Source organism: Dama dama, chromosome 27 (genome assembly GCF_033118175.1).
Source record: "Dama dama isolate Ldn47 chromosome 27, ASM3311817v1, whole genome shotgun sequence".
In the NCBI taxonomy this organism is placed as follows: Eukaryota; Metazoa; Chordata; class Mammalia; order Artiodactyla; family Cervidae; genus Dama; species Dama dama.
In genome coordinates this window covers 54,602,600-54,619,423 of record NC_083707.1, presented here as the reverse complement: position 1 = coordinate 54,619,423, position 16,824 = coordinate 54,602,600, and the positions used below count along the sequence as shown (strand labels likewise).

Here is a 16,824-nt window from a genome sequence, read left to right as displayed (position 1 = left end):
CAACCCTTTGCAACCCGGGGAGTGGAGCTGACATCTTTGTATCTGTAATGAAGATAATTACACCTGCAAGGTGACATCACTCTCGAAGTAACAAATGCAGTCGAAAACTGAGTCTCTGGTCCTCTCTGAATTCTGTAGACCACTTTTGGCATTTAACACTAAACTCCTCTTTCATGCTTGTCGTTTGAGCAGTTGCTTTCAGATGAATTTACTAAAGCCGACTGACACAGGGTTAAATTAATTCTTTTCTTTATTACTCAAAGTGATACAGACCTTTCTTGGACTAATGTAGCTTAATTAGTGGTCAATTAAAACTGAACATTGCTGAAGTGAGGTTCTTTGATCAAACTCCCTGGCATGAGTTCTCTTTCTTTAACTAGCCACCATCTTGAATTCATTTGGAATCAGTAGTATAAACAAGTTTAAAACTGGTTCTTTTATAAGAAAGTCAGCAGGCTTGTATAGCTGTGGTTTCTTTTTTTACTTCTGTAGGCGGCAATTCAAAGGCATGCTAAATGAAAACAGTACTACACCCTGAAAAAAATACATTTTTAAAAGTAACACTAAGTAGTCAGAAAACAGTCAATACCCCCACCTCTTTATTCTAGACAGAAGATAAATTTCCCAATTTCGGTGGTTAATTTTGTCATTATGAAGAGAACTGAAAGAAAGCTCCCAGTCCTCACAAAGTCCACAGTGAAACAAACAACAAGCAAAAATCAAGCTGTGACTTGGGAGGAAGATGGTTTGCGCACCATCACAACATATATGCAGAGATTTGACCTAAATTTATTCTTTATTTCCGGCAGGAGAGTATTTCCTCTCTCTGTCTTTGGAGTGGAGAATCAGATACTTTCGTCACTTACCTGTTGATTTCACCATTTCTTTGCTGGGGCACTGTTGTATCAGTGAGAACTGGTGGTGTGGTGGCTTTTCCTACTGATTGTTAGGTTAAAACATGTGTTACTTTTCTTAGCATTTGGGTGCAGTTTAAAAAAAGAAAAGGGGGATGTGGGGGAGCCAGGAATTGGGACAGGAGGGAATCACTATAGTTGTAAGTAGATCAGCCTCTCTGGCAGGCTACGGTCCATAGGGTCGCAGAGTCAAACAGGACTGAAGCGACTTAGCACACACGCACATGTCTTAATAGTTAACGTGCCTGTGCTGTTCTAGTTGAAACATAAATCGATACTATTCCATAATCCCAGTTGTGGAAAGCCTCAGAGCCTAAAAATAACAGAGCTGGCATTCCATTAGTGCTATATATTTTAAAGTATTAATTAAAACTGGCACTTTTGTGCTGGAAATAAAAGTAATAGATTGGGTTTAAATAGAGCATTTGAGCAGTCTGGAATGGCTTCTTTTAAGTTCTGAGGTTTTCACAGAGGAGAAAAGTACAAGGAAGTTTTGGAAGTGGCCATGTCATGTTTTCCCCCATCAATGACAAAATTTTTATAGTTCTCATTATTTATATCCCAAAATTACAGTTATAACCAATAATTAAGATAAAAATTTCATCACTTGACAGAAAGAGGAATTGTTTTGAGTCCTTGTGCCTCTCAGCCCACTCTTGTGCTCTCTCCCTAAAGGGCTGATTAGAATGTAATAATTGGGGATGATAGCGGGAGGAAAAGGACAATTCCATTTAATTAAAGATAATTTATTTTACTTTAAATCGGTGATGTCCCACATGAATAAGAGTAGATTGAGCAGATAGATTTATTAATGGGTACTGACATCACAGCTGACATAGAGAGCAAACATTTTCTTTCCATGTTGTTTTTATTGTGTCTCTGCACCTGATAGTGGCTGTCATCTGATTTACAGAGCTGTAGACTTCTCCCCCAAATATGCAATTATTGGTTTATCAGTGAAACCCGCTTGCGCCTCTTCTAAGTTAAAAAAATGAGGCCAGGAGCTTGAAAAGCTGCTGAAATTCTCAGGACTCCCATTGGAAATGCCATCTCCTCCAGTGACATTTTCTTGACTGATCTTTGAAATAATCTGGTTCCCAGATTCCAGGGTAACTTCAGCATTTTGAATGAAGGGTGTCAGATTTCTGTTGGTCTGGGCAAGGTGCTTGCATGAATATTCCTTTAAGAGAACAGGTAGCTTGCACACCATAGATATGAAAAGTGTCACAAAGTGGTCGTTTGCACAGGTTCATCTGTGAGACACAATACTGTGGGGAAAGTGAGGTCCTTGTGTCATAGTTTTATTGTTGTCTCATGCATTGCAAACAGATCCTGGGAATTAGGGAAATGTTTTAAGGTTACAAAGTGGATTCTAACAATGCATGACTTTTTTTTTTCACATCGTCTTCTCAGCCTGTGATGGTGTTGTAAGTGGAATACCTCTAGCAACGTTGTGTTGGTAATTCGGTAGATCCTAAAGTACTTTATGCTTGAAGCAAACTGTATTCTGTTTTTCCAAATTTTGTTTGGTCTTTTGCATTGTTACATTTATCCCTTTTTACCCTCATATCGCATTCCCGTGTTTTTATTTGTTTTCTCTCGTCCGGTCGTTTCTGTACTCCTGCCTAGTGTGTTTCATTCATTTTTCTTCTCAGAATGAAATCCAGATCCCTTGGCCACTTCTTTCTCCCTGGGATTCTTTCTGTCCAGAATTTCCTCTGTTCACATCAACCCTGTGGTTTTCCTTACATTCATTTCTTTTTCTGCCTGTTGCTCATTTTTCTGTACAGTTCCTTTATGCTGGTTTCCTTGTCTTACCTCTTCAGATTTCAGCACTGTGTCTTTCTAGCTTGATTTCAAAAATGAGTTCTATCATAATTATGTTTTCAAAATGAAGGGAAGGAATGAGATTTTTCTTTCTTGTCATTTTTGGAGGTGAAGATCATGGTGATTCAAATCTTTCTTCAGTTTTAAGCCAGATGGATTTATTTTACCCTGTTCTGCCATTTTACTATTCCAAATGGATGTTAGATCAGGGGTGGTGTTACTCAAGGGTTAATATTCATTAAGTCTTGATTGCATTAACCTTCCTTCTCCTCAGCCAAAGCATCTTATTCCTGTTTTTGTCCACATAATTGGTTGGTTTTAATAACCTGATCTCTCCAGCCTTGTTTTACTCTGATTCCCTGTCTCTTTCATCCATCTCTTTTTAAAATCATTCTGGCATACCTCTCTTTACCTTTTATCTTTTCTTCTTCTATAATTATTATTGAAAGCATGATAGCTTTCCCCAAACTCTGCTAACAAATAATACTAGGAAAGAGGAAATTTGCATGTAATTTTTTTGTTGAGCATTGGGGAATTCTACTTGGATTTTGAAATTGTACTAACGTTTTCCCCTCACGTTGCATAGTCATGATTCTGAGTAATGGGGAAAGGAAGACCAGTGTTCAAGATTGAGCCTTTAGTTAAAGGTAAAAACCTTACATATCCATATTGGTGAGGGAGAATGGTCCTAGATTTGCAGCAGGTAAATTCAGTTGTCTTGTTGGCTTGTAGACTGACTGGTTCAGGGCTCTCTGTGTCTGTCTGTCTGTCTGTCTACTAGGAGTTGGGGTGAGTAGAGGGCAATCTGTGTGGCTCACCACCGTCACTTTCAGTGCCTCCTGCTGGCCTGGAAAGAAAAAGGTGCTTGGCTCACAGTGAAGACCTGTCCTTCCTGACCCCGGGTGGGATGGTTCCTCTCTCCTGTCCCATTTTCAAGCTCTTTTCCTCCTTTTCTCTCTGTTCCATGTTTCTCCAGCAGTAATTTCACTTGTTTCCAGACAGCTTCAGCCTTGGACTCCCCCTGTCCTCCTCTGCTTCCCTGCTCTCAAAGAACCCCATTCCATGGGCGCCCATCCCTCTACACAGCAGTCATCTAGATGAGATGCTGTGGTCAGCCCGCCTCTCCCGAGGACCTTCCGTGTCCTTTGGAAAATGTCACACACGTTGAAAAATACACACAGGAAAGGACAACTCCCCTACCCCAAACCAGGAGCCCCCCACTTCTATTCTGGAAAGCAGGCTTCCAGGGAGAGCAGCCTGCTGTATTCCCCGGAGGTGACAGGAACTGGGAGTGGCCAGGGGAGGCTGCTGAACGGGGTCCAGATGCAGCCCCAGCCGAGGGGAAGCCTGGCGCTTGGTCATCCGGGTGGCGGGCCCACCTCCCCTGCTCCGTGCCCTCCTCCCAGCCTCAGCCTGGGCCCTCCCACCCCGAGGCGAGCCCCAGGCCCCGCAGCAGATGTCTGCGGCCCGACTCCCCTGTATCCTCATGAAGTTCCCTCTCCCTCCCGTTAGGAACTCTCTGCTGTGGTCCTGCTAGCTCCTTGTCTGTCAGATCGCACTTCTGATGCTGTCAGCCATGTCTGACCAATCAGCAAACAACACCACAGGATGAAATTTAAACAAGGCAGATGCTCAGATACAGGGTTATGTTGACTGGACCTCCAAGGGAAGGCAGAGGTAAGGTCAGAGTCTCCTGCAGTGGGTCTCCCGAGCCTGCCCGATTGGACACTGCTGAGCCCCACTCCGCTGCTTTGGCTTGTGTGTTGCCCATTTGCTTTGCGCTGCTCCTTTCTCCCCCTGCCACTCACCAGAGCTTTCGTTTTCATCTGCGCCGCCCCCCCCCCCCACCCCCGTTCCCTTCCTGCCCTTCGTTGATTCACTGCCTTTGCTTTTGTATCAGTGCTGAGTGGCATCACGAGTGATCTTAGGTTGCTTCTAGGCTGAGGGTCCTTGGCGAACACCACTGTGTTCAGGGTTTCCGTGGTCACACTTGGAGGAGGAGAGGTCTACTGAGAATCTGGGCAAATGGATGGGATTGATCGGCCTGATGTATTTTCCTTCTGGGACCGTGGAATTTATCACTGGGCTACAACCAGGGTTTTCTTTCTTACCATGGAGATGCATGGAATTGTAAATGGAGTTTAAATCATCTTTGGGGTGGGGGGTGTTTTAATTAAAAAGAAATAGGTACGACCTAAATGAGGGTGAATCAACCAGTTCTTGAGAATTGGGGGAATGAAAAAGAAAATTGGTAATTGCTCCCCCGCCTTTATGGTTGGCGTGGTTGGCTTACAAGGTGAGACAGCTTGCAAAAGAAGTAGGTTCTATCATTTTCCTCTTCTGTTTCAAAGCATTCAGTTGGTCCTTTTTATAACGTAGAGTGTTTACAGGGTTCTGTGTCCCCTAGTCCCATCTGGAAAATATTTAAACTTCATAAGATCTGTAAGACTAAAATATCACATATAATGGAATAGGCAGAAGGAAGGAAAATGAGACCCACTGCGTGTGTTTAGAATAAGTTAGTTGTTTGTTCAGAAGCGGCTGCTAGGAGAATTGGAACAAATAGCTCGTGTGCGGTGACTGGTGGGGTCCAGGGCTGTACATTTCACCACAGAATGAGCCTCAGTTTGTAAAACTGACATTCTGTTGTGACTTCTAAATCCAAACAAATCTCTGCAAATTTCTGCCCGATCGAGTTAATAAGAAAATATATACATGCAGAGGCGAGAGCTGTACGCTACTTGCAGTTCTGTCAGTGTCAGTGGAAATAAGAGACATTTTTTTGTACCTACTGTATTACATCCAACCAGCAATTGCCAGGACCTCCAGCTCAGCAGGTTTTCTGGATTTTTGTTTTTCTCCCCGTCAATGAGAACAATGGGATGCAAACAAAACAAAACAAAAAGCTTCAGAAGAGGAGCTGGACAGATTTCTTCTAATTGCCTGGTAATTGGGAAGTGGTTTTCCTTCCTCACTATCTTCCTTGCAGGATGAGAGCAAGGCAGATGTGGCTTCGTGGGAACACCATCCTCCAGGCCGGATGTGCCCTGGGACCGGGGAGGTGGGTCCCTGCTGGCAGGCCTGTGATCTGCCTCACACCTGTGCTCATTTCATCCCCCTGATCGATGACCTGGCATTAACCCGGAGCGGCCTTTCACCCTGGCCTGTTCTCTGGGCCAGCCCTTGGCTGGCCGGCCGCGCTTCCCGAGATTTCCAGGTGGTTACCGGAGGCGCCCTGCACTTGTTTTTCGTGGTGCGCAGTGCGCTTAGCCCGGCAAGACCTGCAATTTCATCCCTCTCAAGGGGCCCAGCAGGGGTTGGGGAGGTGGGGGGCAGCAGAGAGGTTGCCGTTCGCATGTGCTTTGCTGTTTGTGGCTCATCTGGTGTCAATTACCATTTGATGGCAACGCCAGGCCCGAGGCCCTTTGCATGTTTGTCCTGTGAGAAAGATCTGGAAGAACCGACATATGGTTTTGATCGCAGCAATTGCAGGTTGATAGAATGAATGCAGGGGTGAGGTGGGTGGGTTTCCCTTCCGGCCCTTTCCACTCTGGGTTGCTAATGTGCTTCGCTTGTGGAACTGGTCTTTTCATCATCCAGCCCCTCCTCACTTTCCCCTCTCTCTCCCCCCTCCCCACCTCCCTACCACTTTGCATTCCTGGCCCCTGCCTCCTCTGTACTTCCCTGTCCCGCCAGAAACATGTGGCCCACATTAAGGATCTTCAATTAAAACAAATAACAACAACAACAACAAAAATTGTCATCCCGGCACACACACTCACACCACACCCCCCCCCCCCCCCCCCCGCCACTTCTGCTAAAATCCCAGAGCAGATCAGCCTGTGGAGGTGATCAGTGATCGGAATTCTACTAAAGTTCAAAACCTAAGGGGTGGTGGGAAGCGGGTTCCCTCCAGAAGCTCCGGACATGTTTTCAAATGGCTGTTAGTTCAGGTCGTTAAACACAGAAATGACGCTGAAAAATGGTCGTGATTGAGATTACTGTGTGTGGGTATGTTTCATCGAGGACAACTCTTTGAATCTGTCTTGAGCATCTGTCACGTAGGGGCAGGAATTCTCTGAGGTTCTGTCTTCCTGTCCATCTCAGGCCATCAAATGGAAGAGCACACGGCGTGTGTAGGGTCTGGGTGAGCATCTCCCATCGGAAGGGAGAGGATGGGAGACGCATCTCTCAACAGGCACTGACTTCTCCCTTACTGAGTGTGCAGCGGTGGGGGGTACCCAGGCAGAGGTTCCTCATTACCGCTGCTCAGCAGGGGTTGCATCTGTGAGTTTTCCAAGGGAAGGTCTAGTATTGGGGAACAGAGAGGCAAAGTGGGGAAAAGAACATTAGAGACACTTTTAATGCTACCCATGAAAATGTTTGCTTTCCAAGTAACATTTTTCTATAATGCTCTCAAATTCACATGTCTCGTAATCTGTTCTGCAGATGGGTAGTCCATGAGGCTGTGACTTTTTCACTTCAGCTATTGCATGTCGAAATATTACTCACAATTAGGACTTTATATAGTTTAAAAAGAGAATGTGGTATCTCATGAGTGCATGCAGTAATGTCTTCCGTCCTTTAAACTGAAAACCAACACACCAGGACCGGTCAGATCAAAACATGTCCTCCCCAAAAGGTTTTAAAATGTAAGATGAGTTGTTAGTTCTGACGGCCACCTATTGAAACCTAAGTATAGTATTTGACTTCTTCATATTTATTTCTGCATGAAGGTTGATCTCCTTGGAAAGGTAGTAAAAAAGTAAAAATTTAAATTTGTTGATTTAAATTGTGGAGAGATGTCTGTAAAATACACCGTGTTGAGAAAATGGGCCATATTTTTTACAGTGGTATTGACTGTTTCTTAAGATACATGCCTGAAGCTGCTTTTTTCCCCTTTTGCCCAAGCTTTCTCTCTATAGTATACAAATTGACTTGCTAAAGGATTCTGGTTTATTTTTCTGGTCTTGATAATTATTATATTTTGTTATTTGCTAATCTTTCTACAGTTCAATAAAATTTTGTCCTCTGAGCAGTGTTTGAATTCATAGCAACTAGTGGTTAATTGATTTGCTTCCATCCCATGTGTTAGTAGTGGGTATTTAGTTACTTGATACTCACTGGACACAGCGTATAACCTTAAATCCTCCTTCAGCCTGACAGCTGAAGACTTGGCATTTCTACCTACTGCTCCTGGATGTGTTGAGAAGTCCATTTTGGTGGTTTTTTTTTTTTTTTTTTTTAAATTTGCTTTCCTGAAATATGTAGACTTGGGGACTCATAGCAAAAGAATGTAGTGTATAGGCTGTGAGCCTGTCTTTGGACATGTTGGGTCACTTAACAGCAGCTGTGCTGGAGAGATATTTGATGTGAGAAGACTTTTTGAATCTTCCAGCCCTAACACCATTCTGGTTTTGAAATGGGAAAATGGAAAAGAGTTTTGGGGAAGAGAGATATCTCAGTTTTGAAAGGTGGTGTACGTCAAAATCTTTCAGCCCTAGCTCAGACAAACCAACATTTCTAATCTGTTCCCCAAAGAGAGGACAAAATGTCCGATGGGAAATGTGGGTTTATATTTTAGAGACACACTGCAGAGGTATGTGATAGTGTTAGAGACCATCTATATGCTTCTTGCCCAGCATCAATTTGGTTTGGAGACTGAAATTTAGGCATATTTGCAGAGATGGCAGTCTTTTATATATATATATATATATATAAAACTTTTTTTAAAGATTCCCTGCTATTAAAATCTGATTCAACATTCTACAGTATCTTTTAAAATGACTTGAGTTTATGTAGACACAATGATGCTAAAAGATAAAAGCCCTCCTACCTGTGCTTAATACATGATATCTTAATATTTATTAAGAAAAAACCCCTGTTCTTTCAAAAGTCTGAATATAGAGATCCTCGAATTAACTCACTCCATAGAAGTCCTAAAAATTACTAGTATTCTTTTTTTTTTTAAGTTTGCAGTTTACTTACAAAGGGAGAAATATTTATAAAATAATGTTTCAGTGCTTTTTAAATGTATGCAAACAATTCTCAGATCACGATTGAATCAGAGTTACTTTTATAAATTGAGAAAAGAGAATGTCTGTGATATCCCTAGTGGGGTGAAAGCTGGTGCTCATTTTCTGAGGATTCTCCTGGAAAGGTGATTACGATGTCCCTCTCTCTAGATGCTGACACATCCTACCCCCCGCCCCCACCCCAGATACCGTGTTCCAGAAGGCATTCACTTAGTCTTTGAAGAGTTCTTCGCCTCTATTTAGGATCTGTTCTTGTTCATTCATTGCAAACATGCACTTTTATGTCCACAAGGAAGACATTAGTACCATCAAGAAGGGCAGTGTCAGTTAGGACCTGGAAAATACAGAGTCGGCAGATTGTAAGAATTGTCCTCAGACTTGACGCCATCTACCTTTTGAACAAAATTTGAATCTTTGAGGTTCAAAATATTGGGTCTCTGATGAGCTTTTTTTTTTTTTTTCTATTTGCAAATCACGGTTCCTGATCCTAAGGAGGGGAAAGGAAAAAAACCCTCAAAGGCAAAGCTCAACAGGCTTCCTGGACATCAAATAGTTCATACAAAACAACATTCTGATGACTTGCATGTAAATAAATCAGAAACATATGAATTAAACTGCTCTCGGAATACATATGGGCTGAAAAATAGAGCGAAGTGCTGAGAAAATGTGTTTCGGGTTTTGCTGAGCCCATGACATTTGAAAAAATAGTATGAGACCCTGAGCAAACACAGAGCGTGGCTCAGCTTCCCCGCTGCTAACATCAGCCTCCCAGCTCCGTGGCAGGTCAGTTACCGTGCGCCTAAGTGCGGGCCACCGCTGGTGTGCTCCTTCCCACTCAATTACTTGCAGTTTTAAAAAAAAAAAAAAATTTTTTTTCTTTTTCAATGAGAAGCTCAAAAATAGCGTCACATTTCAAGGAAATGCAAATCTTAGCATTTTTCTGACCCGGTTGGTTCACGTCAAGCTATTTTAGAAAATACCGCAGATCACCTTAGGAACAGTCATCCTGGGACGGCCCTCTCTGGTGTGACTGCAGAGGAACACACGAAGAGCGTCATTATGAAGAAACTGGTCCAGAAATGGATGCTGCCTGCTCAAGCGCTGAGCCACCGCAGGTAGAAGCCTCATGAAGAAAAGCCGTTCCTTCCCTCGCTGTGGCTTGATGATGGGAACCCCGGCAGCCCCCCGCTCAGATCACGGCCTGCTCTCCCGGTCTTCCTCACGGCTGAGGCCTGTAGCCTTGTAGGCAGTGGAAGTCTGCCTTCTCTTTCCCACATTGCAGTCGAGATGGCACGTGTGCAGGACTTGATAAGTCCTGGGACAGATGCAGAGTCCTGAGAGCCCCTGTGTCCCCCCTCCATGAGATCATGTCCCTTGGCACCTGGTTTGAAGTCCTGGAGCAGAGTGTATGGGAATTTAGGGGACAGAGTCAGAGCCTTCCGGCTTCCCCAGAGTCAGTCATTGACAAGCACTTGGACGGAATCCTCTGTCCTTGCACCAGCACCGTCCCCTGACATCATCAGTTGGAAATTATAGAAAGGTGGTAGATTTCATCTTCTCTACATAGGAAAGCATTATTTTGGTTGTTAAGAAAACAGTTAAATGTTCCTTTCCTAGCTCCTTCACTCAAATGGTGGCAAGAAGCTTGGATGCTTACTCTTGAGTCAAGTGCTGAATTATGGCTCTGAGCAAGACACACATGGGGCAGACAGAACCGACAGCTACACTTGGTCTGATGACGCATTCGGGGGGCATACCTGCCTGCAAAAGGTAGATGCAAGGGGGATGTCTATCCCACATTTGGCCTGGAGGAAGTGAGGTCCACCAGTGAATGGGAATTCAGCAGGCAAGATGCGAGGGTAACAAATACTGTGATCCAAAAGTAGGGCAGGGTGTCTGGGGTCATAGTATGAGATGATAATGGTGAGAGATGGGACTGAAAAGATGAACAGTGAGTAGGTCATAAATTGCCTTGTGCACCCCAGTAAGGAGTTTCGGTTTTATCTTGATGTAATGAGGAGCCCTTCAAATGGGTATGCCCAAGATGTAACTGAATTTACAAGTCCAGAGGGACTGGAGGAACGCCAGGAAGACACACCACAGAAGCCAAGGTGAGCAGATTTGAATGGAAGGAAGAAATTGTCAACAGTGTCACATGTTACTGAGAGTGAAAGTGACATTTGGCTGCAGCATCCAGGAGTTTTTGAGCTGTTTCTTTGGAGTAGTGGCTATGGAAAGAAGATAGAGGGATGGGTAAAGGGCTGGGCAAGATGCTGTTCCACCATCACTGTCATCATCATGCTCATCATCTGTGGAAAATGCTCATCTTCCAGATGGGGAAACTGGTGGAAAGAAGGAGCCACATACGTCCTGGGGGGCTTTGGAACATATTTAGGAAAATAGACCATAAATATAAAACAGAAGATAGTTAAAAAAAAAAAAAAGAAGAAGAAGAAGATAGCAACACAAGTTAGAAAACTTGTAAAGGGTAAAATGAGTGATATGGACCAATGAAATGAAGGAGGATCTGGAAAGACCCATGAAAAAATAGGAGGAATTAGATGAAAGGAGAGAGTTATTTAAGGGGTTTGTGTTCTGTGATATGTCTCCTATCCCACTTCAGCTTGGTTTTGAGTTCCCATTGGATGGAAATAGAAAATGCCATCAGAGCAGATGCATGGTCCTAACCTGCCTTGACTTCTGTTTGAATTTCTCAGTCTCTTTTGGGAAATTAAAGTCATAGACTGATTCTTATTTGTTGTAGCTTCATGCAATCTTTATTTTTAAAATCTGAACACAGAAACGGAGGAACAGATATCTTAAATATAGCATTTCAGAGAAACCCATAAATTCTACATGGATGAGTTCCTTGAGAAATGTTGCACATTCAGGGCTGGACATCTGTGACTCTGAAGCATAGTATCTTTCACATCTGTGTAATCTCCACATGATGTCTTCCTGGTGTGAGGCCAGAGATTCACCCCCATCGCGCCATACCTTAAAGAAGCCATTCATGATTCAGAGACAGATTTTGTTTTCAACAAAGATACCTGAGATATACTTATGTAAGACACGTCAGTGCTAAAAATCTGCTGTGTAAGCTTTGTAAGTGAAGGAAAGAATTGGTCCTCTTTTACTTTGACTGTTGCCCTTGTTTGTATAATAAATATTAATTGGGCACCTGCTGTAGGCAAGTCATTGCACTGAATGTCCTCTGTGTCACACCCTCTGTCCCTAAGGAGTCCACAGTATTTTATAGGAGAGAAGACCTGTATAATTGATGAAAATTACGAATTTCTAAAAATAAAGTGCCAGGAGAGTTTAGAAGATGAAATATATTTGATTAAAACTTATTGAGTTCATTCTTTCCCCCAAAGTTTTTTGGTCCATACTCCTGATATGATATCACTGATACATAGTCCTATTTGTAGTGTTTTTTAGAGAAAGAGCTGAATAGGTTATCCACATATCAAGAAGTTTTCCATCAAAGAAAACAATCTCATCACTGTCAAAAAATATTTTAAGCATCACTAGGGTACCAGAAGGCTTCCCCAGTGGCTCAGTGGTAAAGAATCCACTTGCAACACAAGAGACGTGGGTTCGATCCCTGGGTTGGGAAGAGCCCCTGGAGAAGGAAATGACAATTCGCTTCAATATTCTTGCCTGGGAAATTCCATGGACAGAGGAGCCTGGTGGGCCACAGTCCACAGGGTCGCAAAAGAGTCGGCCACAAAGTAGTGGCTAAACAACAACAAGGGTCCTGAAAATGCCATACAAACTAGATACCTGAGATCCATCCTTTTTCAAGGTGTTTTCTCAGTGCATGATCTGGTTTTATTTGTACCACATCTCTATGTAGCAGCAGATGTCATGATGTGTATTTTCCAAATAATTATTATAAGATTGATTCAGAGAGGTTCCATGACCTACCAGTGGTCAGTTGATGAGTGATAGAATCAAAACTGGAAAGATGGCCTCCTGCTCCCTAGAACACATTGGAGACCCTTATCTTCAGCTGGTGAGCCCACTTAAGACATTTTAGTAAAGAGGGAGAATCATTAAGTTCATTTCCTTGATAGAATGAAGAAGGTTGAATTTGCTGACGAAGAAATTATGAGTGACTTTGGTAAGAGAGCAGTTTTAATAACGGCTACATTACTTACCTACATTTTCCAACTGATGTCTGATGTCAGGATTTACCGCTAAAGAAAGATGGCAGATCATTGGGCCTCTCTTCTACCGGAGTACCACCTCCCTACAGATGATTCTGGGCTTCCCAAGTGATGCTAGTAGTAAAGAACCTGCCTGCCAATGCCGGAGACAAAAGAGACATGGGTTGGATCCCTGGGTCGGGAAGATCCCCTGGAGGAATAAATGGCAACCCGCTCCAGTACTCTTGCCTGGAGAATCCCATGGACAGAGGAGCCTGGAGGGCTACAGTCCACAGGGTCGCAAAGAGTTGGGCACGACTGAAACAACTTAGCACGCACACACGGATGAATCCTGACTAATGTCTTTTTGTGAAGGACACATAAGTTATGGGCCTGCTGCAGTGATTTTTTGTTTTGTTTTGTTTTAATTGAGGTTAAATTTACATAATGTAAAATTAACCATTTTACAATGGGTGATTCATTGGTATTTGCTATATTCATAGTATTGAACAACCACTGTATCTGTCTAGTGGCAGAACATTTTCATCACCCCTAAAGGAAACCCCATACTCGTTAAGTAGTTCCTTCCTATCTACCTGCTGCTGTGTTTTAGCAACTTTAATCTTATACACAAACTCACATACACATAACATACATACATACCGTACACATCTATCTATCTACCTACCTAGAGACAGGAAAGTTCTTGACAGGGTATCTTATATGTCCTGATTATGTAAGCAAAGAACTATATATTTAATGGATATTTTTCCACTGGGAAAAGGAAACATCCCTTGCTTCTTTTAAACCTTTCTGTATAGTTTTCTTAAGTTCTCACCAGTTAGTAATTTATCAAGGGGGGAAAAAAAAAGACAGGAATCAATTTTAAGCCTTTTATTATGTAAAACTGCTGTGTTCCTCTTATGAGAGAAGCATTTTCTCATTACTTTTTTCATCATTGAGAATTTTAAACTGCTTTCCTTATCTTAATAGTGAGCAATCATCTGGATTTTACATTTCTGTTTTGAAGATTCAAACTGATTGAACAAAGTAGTTTAGCTATCAAAGGAAAGGATATTTATTCCTTGGAAAGGAATCGGGCATTCTTACTGTAATTTTTATTGTTAAAGAAATGACTGTTGTTTATATTTATTTATACCTTCATTATTCCAGATAAATATTTGAAGTAGCCAGTAGCTGATCTTTAAACTGGTGTCTTTAAGACTGAGAAAAAGTAGATCACTTAAAAAAGTGTCTGGAATTTAAATATTAGAGAAAGTCAACTGAATTGTCTTTTAAATGTGCTTAAAGATATTAACTATTTATTGTTGGTCACTTGATCTTCTCTTACTCAGTCTTTAAGGTTGGTGGGTTTGTGTTTTTTTAAATAACCCTATCCTAATGGGATAATTTCCTTTTTGTTTCTTTTGCATAAACATTTTGTGTTAAACTAAACTCACTTTCATACATTTTCTAGTTGATTGCTATATGTCTGAAATCTCCCAGTCAGCTTCTAATGACAATTCTGGCCTCCTATTTTATTTATTTATTATTTATATGTACCAAAGTATCGAGAAGCTCTGCTGTGAGTTAAGTCAGTGAAATATTGCTGGTTGATTTTACCTGAACGTTCGCCTTGGGTATGGGGAAGGGCAGGAATCTGAAGGAATAATATAGAGAGGTGGTTGATTGGACAGAGAGGTTGACAATTTGCATATACTTTTTTTTTTTCTCATTTCAATCTGTGCCACAGAGTCATACATTTGGTAATTATTTCATGCTTTTGTTTTTAGTTGAAAGTACGTAGGACCATATGTTTTGACAGAGAAAAAAGATCATTTGTCCTTTTCTCAGCTTTGTGAAAGGGAGGATGGGGTGGTAGTTTTACAGTGTGCCGTGCTGACGATTCCTGTTCAGAACTTCACCAGATTGGAAACTCAGTGTTCGTTAACAATTCTCTTGGTAAGCAGAAGATGAAGGCTTCTGTTAGAAGAACCAGCGTTAAGTGTGCTGTTTTAAAGCCCAGTCTAGATTTCATCTTTAGCTCTACTCAACATCAGTAGATACTTACCAGTGTGAAAAATTGATCTCCACATTCTTTAGACCATAGGTGATTTGGAAGGATATTCTTTATTTTTTTTTTTTAACTGGAGGATAATTGCTTTACAATACTTTGTTGGCTTCTGCCATACGTCAGCATGAATCAGCCACAGGTGTACATATGTCCCCTCCCTCCTGAATCCCCCTCCCTTCTCCCACCCCATCCCACCCCTCCCGGTTGGAAGGATATTCTGATGAAGTACTAACAGCTCTGACCTGGGATTTGCAGTGAAAAACCTAGGTTAAACAACAGAGTCCTACTGTATAGCACAGGGAACTATAGTTAATATACTGTGATAAACTGTAATGGGAAAGAACATGAAAAAGAATATGCTGCCGTCCATGGGGTCGCAGAGAGTCGGATACGACTAAGTGACTGAACTGATATATATGTGTAAGTGAATCACTTTGCTGTACCGCAGAAATTTACAACGTTGTAAATCAACTCTACTTCAGTAAAATTAAAAAAATTTATTATTTTTTTTAATTTCAAGAGTTAGTATATGAACAGCACCAACAAAAAGACCTCGGTTGTAACTTTTTTCTGCCATCCTAGAGTCATGTGACTTCTGGGAAGGGAGGTCGCCTTCCCAGCTTCTGTCTCCTAACGTTAAAAAGGGGATGAGATGGTTGACCACTTGGGCAGATAATCTATCTCGGAGTGATTATTAAATAATGTAATGGATGCAGAAAATCTTTGTAATTTAAAATACCTTGAAAATACCAACTTTTTATGATGATTAAGCATAGAATTTCACCAAGTTTCCTTTCATACAGTTAAGTTCAAGGTCAGAGAAGTTTTGTGAATCATGTTTTTTTGAAGTTTCATCTTGTCGGAATATCTGCTGGAACCGTGGCTTCACCATCTTTTCCTTCTTGTTTGGGTCTCTAATGTTCAAAGTGTGTCTTTCTGCTTTTGTCTGACACAGCTCTCTTCCCAGTCCCTCTTGCTTTTGGGAGGGCACGTATACTTAGGAATGATGGCCGTGTGTCCCTCTGAGCTGTACAAACACAGCGCTAAATAGAAATGGCACATTTATTACCATTAAGTGATCTTTATAATCTGCCCTTTATAGTGCCCTGTATTGTGTAAGGGCAAACTGTAAAGTCAGCGTTTTTCTCGGGTGCTGCTTTTCCTTCTTGTAGAGACTTCACTGTTGCCTCATCCCCTCTCCACTCTCCTCTCACTCTTAAAAACTGATTGTTGAGAAAGGATTAGAGACCTCGTCACGTCAAAGGGAAATAACTGCTTCGGTTGGATGTGCCATGTGCTCAGTCGTGTCTGACTCTTGGCGACCTCGTGGACTGTACCCCGCCAGGCTCTTCTGTCTGTGGGATTCTCCAGGCAAGAGTCCTGGAGTGGGTTGCCATGCCCTTCTCCAGGGGATCTTCCCTACCCGGGGATCAAACGTGGGTATCCTGTGTCTCCTGCATTGCAGGCAGATTCTTTATTGCTAAGCCATACACCATCACCATCAGAGAAGCCCTGTAATAACTGCTAACAGACTATAAAAACATTTCCCATGATGGGGGATGATTGGAGGTGTGTTGAAAAGTGGGTTTGTGATGTGGAATTATTTCTGGGGAAGCAGACTTGTATCTCATGTAGCATTATACATTGACTAAAGCCCATTGCAATGGTATTAATTTGTTTACGACAATAGTGACCAGACTTACTTGAGCACATGCTCGGGGCTGGTGCACTGGGAAGAACCAGAGGGATGGTGTGGGGAGGGACGTGGGAGGGGGGATCGGGATGGGGAATACATGTAAATCCATGGCTGATTCATGTCAATG

The 16,824-nt window shown here is 42.3% G+C and overlaps 1 protein-coding gene across 28 annotated transcripts in view; it reads left to right on the top strand.

Moving 5' to 3' along the window:
- TCF4 (transcription factor 4) overlaps positions 1-16,824 on the top strand; it is a 378,467-nt gene that overhangs the window by 284,768 nt on the left and 76,875 nt on the right. The window contains exon 1 of one of the 28 annotated variants that reach the window (XM_061131200.1): positions 4,276-4,418. The exons of the other annotated variants lie outside the window; for them this stretch is intronic. The gene's annotated coding sequence lies outside the window, so the exon portion shown is untranslated. Of the gene's footprint in view, positions 1-4,275; positions 4,419-16,824 lie in introns of those variants that run through there. 28 annotated transcript variants of the gene reach the window in all.